Source organism: Clupea harengus, chromosome 9 (genome assembly GCF_900700415.2).
Source record: "Clupea harengus chromosome 9, Ch_v2.0.2, whole genome shotgun sequence".
In the NCBI taxonomy this organism is placed as follows: domain Eukaryota; kingdom Metazoa; phylum Chordata; class Actinopteri; order Clupeiformes; family Clupeidae; genus Clupea; species Clupea harengus.
The window spans coordinates 5260382-5270806 of record NC_045160.1 but is presented as its reverse complement, the minus strand read 5'-3'; the positions used below and the strand labels follow the sequence as shown (position 1 = coordinate 5270806).

The following is a 10425-nucleotide window of genomic DNA, read 5'->3' as shown; positions in this document are numbered from 1 at the left end:
TTTAGCCCGTTAAGATTAGCGAGCTGATTGAGAACAGCTAATATCGGTTCGTTAACGGCTGACCCGCATCCTAATCATGTGGTTAATTTCAACCAGGCTAAGATTATCATGGCATTTGCGCGTGCACGTCCTACTTCAAAAGGCAGGAAAGGTCGATCACCAAAACCATGATTTTCTAACGGTATTATGGCGGAAAAGATCAAGGAGAGAGCTGTCATTTTTTTCCGCTTCCGAGCAAGCTATTATCATTTCGCTGTACGAAGACCATAAAGAAGTTATTATGGCAAAATCAAACACCGCCACCGCTGGCAGAGCAAGACAGGCAGCTTGGCAAAAAATTGCCGATAAGCTAAATGCGTAAGTTTTGGGAAAATGTATAGGCTCATCTTAAGTGCCTCATTACCCCAATCAATCAGATCACATTTCTTTAAATGTGCCTGCTGGCAGTAGGCTTAATGGAAATAATCATTGAATGAGATCTTGCTAGCGAAAATAATGATCTCAACTCTTTCAGAATAAGTAGATAAAAACAAGGCCAAAGAGTATATAATTGATACGAATTCACATATATGTATTGAAAGCGCTTATATATCACGTACTATGTGTATATGCATGTATATGTAGATGACCATATAGAAGTAGGAGTTTTAATATTTAAGTGCAAATCTGTGTATGGGCGGATCACAGTATGTATGTATGTATGTATTATTCATAATCAGAAATTCAATCAATTGAAGCAGTGAAAAGAAATTGTGTTAGATTCTCTCTTCGTATCATGAGTCCACTTTAATCATTTTCAACAATAATGATATGGTATGGTGTACTAATAACACTGTCATATAATTATGAGTGCTTTCAACCCCCATGTAGTTGCAACCCGGCCACTAAAAGGACTTGGGAGCAAGTCAAAGTCAAGCACAAAAACATAATTCAGGCTGGTGAGTCAATACAATATGTGCCATGGTAATGTATTGAACAGCTTGTCAGTGTCATATCCTTCATATTTTAGCAAACAAGAAAAGGGCTGACATGATGAAGACGGGAGGAGGACCCAGAGGTCCAGAGTTAACCCCTGCTGAGGAGCTGGCCCTGGCCAATAACAGGGGTAGGCCCATTATGCAGGGCATAGCTGGGGGCAGCTCCTCTGGAGAGGTGGTGGCAGGAGAGAATCCCTATGTCCAAGGTAGGTGCATTTCATTCTATGAGTTTCCTTCATAATTAGTCATTTGGTTAACCATCGTCACATTTTGCAGTAGTAGAAGGTTCACTCACACTCCTGCAGCCACCTACCAATGTGTTGGGAGAGGAGCCCACTGCTGATGTAAGTTGATATTGCTGCATCATTGTGTAATGATTCTAAACATGTTCATTGTGTGTGTCTTTTAAAACCCAAGGCAATTTTCCACAGTTCCTAATCATTCCTAATTCACTAACAGGAGGTCGGTCTAGACGATGAGGACACACTTTCCGCCTTCTCAAGCGATTTGGTAAATGCAAGTTGTGTTAACTAATACTCCTATCCCACTCACTCCTGGCACTCACTACATCAATGCATTCCTTTAGGCAAATCCTGCTGGACCACGGCCTGATCCGCCGGAGCCTGGCCCCTCTCGCTCTTCGGGAACTGGGGATGGGGACGTGAGTTCTCATTAAATACCCTCACATTGTGAGTATAGTTGGCATCTGACCACCACACTGAACAAAGTTATGAATGGTTTTCTTGTCTTTTTTTCCAGACTGACAATGAAGATGTGCGTACGCTTTATAAGCGCTACTTGCGTGCGAAAATTCATAACCTCCACTTGAGCTCAGCGAAGCTTGATGTGGAGGTTAAATTGCTTAAACAGCAGCTGAATGTAAGTCTAACCCTGTAAAGCAAAGCTTTGGCTAAAGTATTTGTGAGCTTTGCCATGAATTGTAACTAAACTGAAATTCTTATTTCTTGTGCACCTTCATTTACAGGATAACCAATAAAGGGAACAAAAATAAAAGCTTTATTGTACAACATGGATCTCTTACATTATTCTTCAGCATGTTCCTCTATTCAGAATCAGAATTATTTGTATTGCCAAGTACACTCTCATATACAGGACATTGACTTGGTGATTTCAGAGCATGGGACAGACAGAATATTGATAAATAGAATAAAAATAAGGGTCATAGTCAAACATACAAATAATCAAAACAGTATTACAGTATGAGCATACTGTGCAAGAGAAAGTGTTAACAAAATAGCAATAAATGATGTGCACTTGCTATGATGTGTTGAATAAATAAGGATGCAAACTAAAGTGCAAACTGCAGTGCATTGTGTGCGGGGGTCCCGGAGTCAGTGTGGTGCAGGGGGCTTGTTTGTGAGCCCCACTGCCGTGGGGAAGAAACTGGTCAGGTGGCGCCAGGTTTTGGTTTTAATGGACCGGACCCTTTTGCTGGATGGGAAGAGGTGGTGGCCAGGATGGGAAGGGTCAGCAATGATCCTGCCTGTTCTCTTGCTGGTCCTGGAGTGAAACGGGTCAGGGTGGCACGGCAGGTCGCAGCCGATGGCCTTCTCGGCTGACCAAATGATCTGCTGCAGTCTGCCTTGGTCCTTGGCAGTGGAGGCAGCAAACCAGACGGTCATTGATTGATGATTTGGGATGGACTCGATGATGGCTGAGGATGGACTATTAATGGGTAACTTAAAAGCAGAGAGGGTGGCAAACCATATACCCATTAACCATATAAATGAAACATGCAAACATAAAGAGAAAAACATGAAATGAGTCCAACATTACCCAAAGTCATCTGGACACCTATCTGAAATGATGATGGGCAATTATGTCCCTTGCAGCCGGTCCGGACCGCTCATCAGGCTGGACAGGTTCCAGATCGTCCTCAGGATAGGCCACGATCACTGGGACCCTCTCCCTCCTGAGTGTGGCCACATTGTGGAGCACTGCACAGGCCACCGTTATCGCACAGGCCCTGTCCGGTGCCACCCTCAGCCCCCGCAGACAATTAAATCTGGCCTTTAGTAGGCCAAAGGTCATTTCTATTCGTGCCCTCGTTCGAGCGAGAGCACCGTTGAACCTCACTTCAGGGCCTGGGGCTGGCTCGGGATAGGGGGTCATGAACCAGGGCCTGCAGGCGTAACCCCTGTCTCCCATTAGGAGCCCATCATAGTTACCTAGTATATGATATGAACAATGTTGGATCACCTCTACATAAAATAATCAATTTCTGAATGACATGAGATTTGCTATACCTTGCTCGAAGCTGTGGCACAGTGTAGACTCTCTGAATATCCGGGAGTCGTGGACAGAGCCCGGCCACTTGGCCTCAACATTGGTTATGAGGCAGGTGGAGTCACAGATCATCTAAGATGAATTGCAGTCAAATCATGGGTATTGTACAGTACATGGGTAGCCTACAGCAGGCAATTGCAAGGTCCATGTCTATTGTCAAAGACAAATGATTGTTTTTATAGGAATGTAATTTGAGGGAAATGATGTCATAAGTACCTGCACATTAAGGCTGTGAAAGCCCTTTCTATTGACAAAATCGGCCTCGTTTGGCCCAGAGGGCCTTTTCAAGCGGATATGGGTGCAGTCCACTGCCCCAATGACATTAGGAAACTCTGCATAATGATAAGCTCCGTAATGAATAGTGATAGGAATGCATTTTCATGAAATGGTAAAATACTGAATTACTGAATTACCTGCAATTGCATAAAATCCCTCTTTGATCTCATCGACTGGGACATGGCCAGGGAACATGGTTGGTTTAGCGCCAGGTACACTTTCCTTACAGCAACGCATGCTGCGGCTTTGCCGATATTTTCGGCATCACCTACACTGTATAAAAATGTACCTGACGCAAAAAACCTCAATTTTATGCAGAGAGTCTGAAGCACAGTAAGGGCTCTGCTGCGGCGTGTAACATTTGAAATGTACGGCCCAAGAAGGTCTTGCAAATAAATGAGTCCTTGTCGGCTGAAACGATATCGCTCAAACAAGAACTCATCAGTGTAAAATAAAGGGTCTTGGCGATCGCGCAGAACTCTATTCACATGAAAAGCTAATCGAACAAGAATAGCTCCTTGGTCGACTGGGTCTCTCAAAAAGGGAGCTGCCATGTTTTTTTCCGGGGGTGTGGCAAGCTTATCCAGCTACACTTAAGTTAGCCTGCCCTGGAGCAGGTTAGTGCTAATCGATATGTAACTATGGTGATTTAGCAAAAGTTGCTTCCACGAACCAAAAAGAGGGGCGTTTTTAATTTTAGCCTGAAAATTAGCTCGCTAAACCGCTTAGCGAGCTACGACGAATACCCCCCTGGTGTAATTGTGTTGGAGCTAAGGCAATTTGTTCCCCTGTTAGGCAAAGCAGCGTGGCTCCTTTGAGTTTCGCTGGTTTGTTTTTTTGTACTAGAGTTGGGGTGAAAGCGGGTAGAGCGTTTGTCTCAGGGGCATCTCCGTGGTGGTGGGGTTGTTGCCAGTAACTGGTCGCTTCCTCATGCCAGCGGTATCGAGTGGGTAAATACCCACCGCGAGTAACCACATGAAGACCGGGGGCCCGTTCGTCGTAGAGTTGAAGCTAAGTTAATCAATTGGCCTTTTAGCCCGTTAAGATTAGCGAGCTGATTGAGAACAGCAAATATCGGTTCGTTAACGGCTGATCTGCATCCAAATCATGTGGTTAATTTCAACCAGGCTAAACTTACCGGGGCATTTGTGCGTGCACGTCCTACTTCAAAAGGCAGGAAAGGTCGATCACCAAAACAATGATTTTCTAACGGTATAATGGTTTTAAACCAAGAAAATTGCTCTTTTTTTCTCCGCTGGCGAGCAGGAGATGAACATGAACGCTTATGAAGAATACAAGACCATAATCATGGAAAAATTCAACACCGCCACCGCTGTGAGAGCAAGGTGTGTTGGGATGTTTATAGGGCGATATGTGTGTATGAATAACTGACGGTAAGTGTCAACTGGTACAGAGGATCCCTCTACCGGTTTAAAACTACAAGGTTGCTAGTTGGAATCCCCTCACCTCCTTCCTCGATATAGTTCTACATTTTCTTGTCAGTCGCTTTGAATAAAAGCGTCTGTTAAATGACTAAATGTATTAATAACAAATGCAATAAATTGAAGCAGTGAAAATACATTGTCTGTATTTCTCTCTATTCTTATCATGAGTCCACCTTAATCATTTTCTACAATAATGATATGCTATGGTGTACTAATAACGCTCATATAATTATGAGTGCTTTGTTCCCCGCATCACCGACACTACAAAAATGTACCACTCGCAAAAAAGCGCAAGACAGTCAATGTTCGACTGTGGTGTTTGCAATAAATGACTCGAGAAGGTCTTGTAAATTAATGATTCCTTGTCAGCTGAATCGGTAGCGCTCATACAAGAATAATTGATCTTGGCGATTGCAAAGAACTCTCTCCCTCCGCTAATCTTATTAACTATCTAATATCAGTCCTTGGTCAATGGGATCCCTCTTTTTTCCGGGGGTGTGGCAAGCTTATCCAGCTACACTTAAGTTAACCTGCCCTGGAGCAGGTTAGTGCTAATCGATATGTAACTATGGTGATTTATCAAAAGTTGCTTCCACGAACCAAAAAGAGGGGCGTTTTTTATCTTAGCCTGAAAATTAGCTCGCTAAACCGCTTAGCGAGCTACGACGAATACCCCCCGGGGTGAGTTAGGTAGTATTTGGGTTAGGCAGATAGAGGGGACGCTTTTGTTGTCGGGTTACAGCCAGCACGTTGACTGCTGTGTTCTATTGGTCTGGGGTTTAAAAATGGCTCAGGTTGAGGATTTTTTTGAGACTCCAGCGGAGTTGTTTTTGGAGGACTGCATCAAAGACCAGCTATTCAAAATTGCGGACAACTATGAGATTGTCATCAGTGACAGGAGGCTGAAAGAGACGGTAAAGTCGATATTGAAGGCAAACTTGCAGGATATGAAAGTGTTGCCGGGTAAAACGGGAGACGTTGTGCTCTTAATAACAGAAATAAACCGATGAGTGTAGAGTCGGCTGCATTAGCCGCTCCAGTGGTAAGGGTGGTTCCGGATCAACGTTCTCGTTAGGTGTGTGAGAAAGTTCCTTGTGAATTTTTGCCTTTTGTATCAGCCGGTTTCGTTTCCTTGACAAGGGACAGTGAGAAGGTGCCAGTTAAAATCCGGAGATACCGGCGCATTAAGTTAATTTATTCTGGCGTCAGTTCTCCCTTTTTCAGAGTAGTCTGATACTGGCGAGACGGCATTGGTTCGGGGTATGGGATTGTCTGTGGTGTCTGCTCCAGTGCACCGACTGCAGCTGTTCACAGATTTGGTGCAGGGGGAAGTGTGCCTTGCAGTGCGCCCGGCATTGCCTGTGGAAGGAGTCCAACTTGTTCTTGGGAATAGGCTAGCTGGTGGGCATGTATGGTCGGATGTTCCTCCAAGCACGGTGGTGGGTTATCCCCTTCGGTGAGTGGCAGTGACGGAGAGGGAAGAGTCTCATGGTTTGATCCGGCAGGTTAAGGTGAAAGAGAGTGTCTGTAAATCAGGCATGTGTGTGTGTAAGGTAGTGTCTGTGCATCAGGGCTGCTGGGGTGTGAGAGTGTCTGTGCATCAGGCATGTTGGTGTGAAAGGTGTTGTCTGTGATTCAGGCATATCAGGGTGACTCAGGCCCTGTTGCGTAGTGCCTGTGGCTTGGTGTTATTTTTTAACTTGTGTGGTGTTAATCTCTCCTCCTCCTCAGGCAGGGTACTAACAGGATCCTGGTGCTGAGGTTGGCGGAGAGTGTTGCTTACAGGTGGTATATCCGTTTTGGAAAAGTTTTTTTTTTTGTCGTGGTTCCGGTTAGAACCCCTTTCTTATGGGGGGGTGTGACGGCCCCGCCTCTTTTGGGTTGCTGGGCGGGCTGTTTGTCTATCTCTGTGTTGTGTTACAGATGACTGGCAGGTGTCTTGGCTCGTCAGTTATTGGGAACACCTGGGACCGGTGTTCCCAGTACTATAAGAGCCAGTCACACTGATTTATCGAGAGATTCCCACGGATATTTAGAGAGAGATTGAGAGAGAGAGAGGACGCTCTGCTCGCGCAATGCTCATCGCTACGTACTTGCTAAGATACAACATTCCACCTACTGCCCTAGCATGCATACATACATGACAACCCTATTGATTCACTGACTACCCCACCTCACCGTAGTCTTGCCTGGTAATATGACCATAGTTACTAATAAAATAATATTGTTTTGGAGTTGAACTCTGTGTGACTCTCTGTTATTTGGCATGTCTGTGAGCCGGACATGACACCTCGCAAATCCTATCAGACGTATTTTTCAGTTACAATAAAGGGGTTTTTACATTGTACAGTGTCTATTTCTCGGTAACTTAAAAAAAATCTAAGCAAAATCAAGTCAAACAAACAACTTTTAGGTACAAATACGACCATCTACAGAGTTTCGTCCGCCATCTTTTTTTTTTTAGCTTCACGCTTTTCAGACGTGAGCATAAATGCGATCTGATTGGCTAGGGCCTGTGCTGTCAGTTATGCATGAAAGGCAATTTGATTGGCTGACGCATGCATTGCCTCTCGAAAAGTTGAAAATGTTTCAACTGTTGCTGCAAGCTATGCATGAAACGCAACGCAATGGAACCTAACGGAGCCAAAATTCAGTTCGGCAAAGGATGACGTCACCGTCAACCTTGCCGGATCAACGCATTCCAACGACTACGTGTGAGTCCAGTGTCAGAAACCTGGCCATTTAGTGGCAGAATGCCCAGTGTTGCTGAGGAAGGATACTAAGACTGTCGGGCTAATTAGAACTGTTTCGCATCCATCATCGTCCCTTCTGCAATGTGCGAGTGACTCTAGGACTGGTTATGAACCCTTTCTGAGTAGCGGTTTTGTGTCGCTGACGGGTGGTAAACATCTCGCTCCAGTAAGCATATTACGCAATACCGGAGCTGCATTATTGTTTCTTGTGGAGGGGGTCTTACCTCTGTCTGACAAGTCCAAGACGTGGTTTCGAAATGGGATCAACTGTGGTCCCACTGTACCGAATCCACCTGAACTCCAATGTGGTCACTGGCACTGTCCATGTTGGGGTCCTGAAATCATTACCAATTCCAGGCGTAACCTTTATTCTTGGGAATGATATCGGGCTTGGGAATATTTGGGGTAAATGCGGATCTGGAGTGTTCCCACAGGGGGCCGAGCCTGATACGTTTATAGCTCACAAGTGCGTACAGCAGTGTCCCAGAGCTCTCCCCGCCTGTAAGGTTACTCGTGTTATATCGTGTTAAAACTCTTCGGAGGGTGAGGAGCGCAATGTTCGTCCTACTAGGCCTGACAAGCACGTTGAAAGTCACCAGGGTGCCCGTAAGAAGGTCCTGCAGTGACGGCCCAGTCATTGGCCGTTAGTAAAATTATTTGTTCACTTGTGCGCTCCACGAGTGGGTATTGGTATCTGCTGGCAATGTGGGCTGCTACTTCTTGTGGTTACACTCGCATTGTTGAGTTCTGCTCCTGTGTTGGCTGCGCCTGGCTTTTCAAAGCCTTTCTGTCTGGTGGTTGACACGAGTGATCATGGGGCTGGCGCTGTCCTTTTTCAGTTAGGTGCTGATGAGATCCAACCCCCCGTTTGCTACTTCTCAATGAAGTTTAACGACCAGCAACGGCGGTACGCCACCACTGAAAACTGATACTTGCAGAAATATTTAATCATCAAGGGGGAAAAGGAAAGGTAAGGGGAAAATGTGGATCTCCTGAGCACTGGGACCAGAGCCACAAGGCTAAGGTCGGTTAGTCCACAAAGAGATTAAAGGAACATAATGGATAAAGAAAGGGGGGGAGCCAGCCCTCCCTGGCAGCACTGCAATACCAGGGTAATGCCAAGGGGTGAGATAATTGTTAAACATTGTTAAAGTTAAAGTCGGGCAGATGTTCTGAGCGAGACTTGCCTCCAAACCAGGACTCTCTGCACAAACATATTCAGCGGGCAAGCACCCAGGCTGCAGTGCACAGGAGGAGCCTGGAGTGTTAACCAGACATTCCTCCTCCAATCAATCATGGCTGGAAGATGGCTGAGGAGCTCTATGAGGTGGACTGGATGTCACTTCCACCAGCTCCAGAGGCAATCCTTGAGCTTGTTCACTGCTCCTGCAAAATAAAAACTGTGTCAGGGGAAAACGTACATGCAAAGTGTATGAGCTGCCATGTACCAACCTGTGCAAGTGCACAAATTGTGATAATAACACCTTAGAAGAGGACTAGGGAGAGATCTCACCCCTTGGCATTACCCTGGTATGGCAGTACTGCCAGGGAGGGGTGGCTCTTTGTGTACTAACCGACCTTTGCCTTGTGGCTCTAGTCCCAGTGCTCAGGAAATCCACATTTTCCCCTTACCTTTCCTTTTCCCCCTTGATGATTAAATATTTCTTAGACTATAACGTTTTGTGTTGCGTGGTTTATGAGTCTACCATCGACTCCATACAAGGTGAATAACGTTGATTAAACTTGACAGAGACAAGGTAAATGAGGTATTAACAAATAGCATAGCTAACCGTAAGCAAGGCTATATGGTACAAACTACGGCTCGTTAGCGAACTAAAACAATTGACATCACTCACGTATGAAAAAGACGGCTTAGAAAACAAACATGTTTTAAAACGGCCTAATACTGATCAAATTATTACTTACAACACGTCTCCGTTTCAATGGGTTGGAGCTGTCGCGGCAGCCGCGAAAGATGTCAACATGAGTAATCGGTGAAACGGGTGTCAATATGGCTGCATCTGATTGGTTAATAATTTTCTTACGCCAGTATAACATCGTGTTATTGGTTCGACTGATTTAGTAGGCAACTGTGTTAGCCGGCGAGTTTAACAAACTTTTACACTATGGGTTTGACAAACTCCACGGGAAACTGTCCTGGCAACAACTGGTTTATCGTTAGAAATTATATAATGATCCCAACTTTAGAAATTCGGGTCCTCCTAAATTAAAATGCAAAGTTGAACAGATACGAGGCTTCGGCCCACCACCTAAGAGCAGCAACGGCTGGTTCTATATTGGGCATGCGATCAAGGCCATGGGCAGACGCATCTTGCATATTGGCTAGTGCCCTACAGTCTCCTGGGAGATGAGAGAACCGTCTGGGATCTGCCCAGCATCTCTGCAGCTCCTCGATATATGGGGCTGAGGGCAGAACATTAAAAGTGGTAGACTGAGAGGCCTTTTTGAAAAAGGCACTCTGTCTGCAACGGTGATATATCCAACCCCAGACGTGCCAGTGCCATCTTCACTGTGGGCCTAACTGATGTTTGGCTTCTTTCGGAGCCTTTCAGTGTGGTGTGGCTCGTCCCCAGGGAGCTGGGATGAGAGTAATAGGGGCTTTCCTCGAGGATCTCAAACGCTGGCGACAGTACTGGAGGGAGCATC

At 45.5% G+C, this 10425-nt stretch overlaps 1 long non-coding RNA gene and 1 pseudogene across 1 annotated transcript; both read right to left on the bottom strand.

The window, feature by feature from the left end:
* Positions 1-2005: 2005 nt before the first annotated feature.
* LOC116221933 lies at positions 2006-4174 on the bottom strand (annotated as a pseudogene).
* Positions 4175-8698: 4524 nt separating this feature from the next.
* On the bottom strand, positions 8699-9827 carry LOC122133148. The gene is made up of 2 exons (XR_006152559.1): positions 9685-9827; positions 8699-9144 (listed from the first exon to the last, which is right to left on the bottom strand). It is a non-coding gene; the product is annotated as an uncharacterized LOC122133148 (long non-coding RNA).
* Positions 9828-10425: the final 598 nt, after the last annotated feature.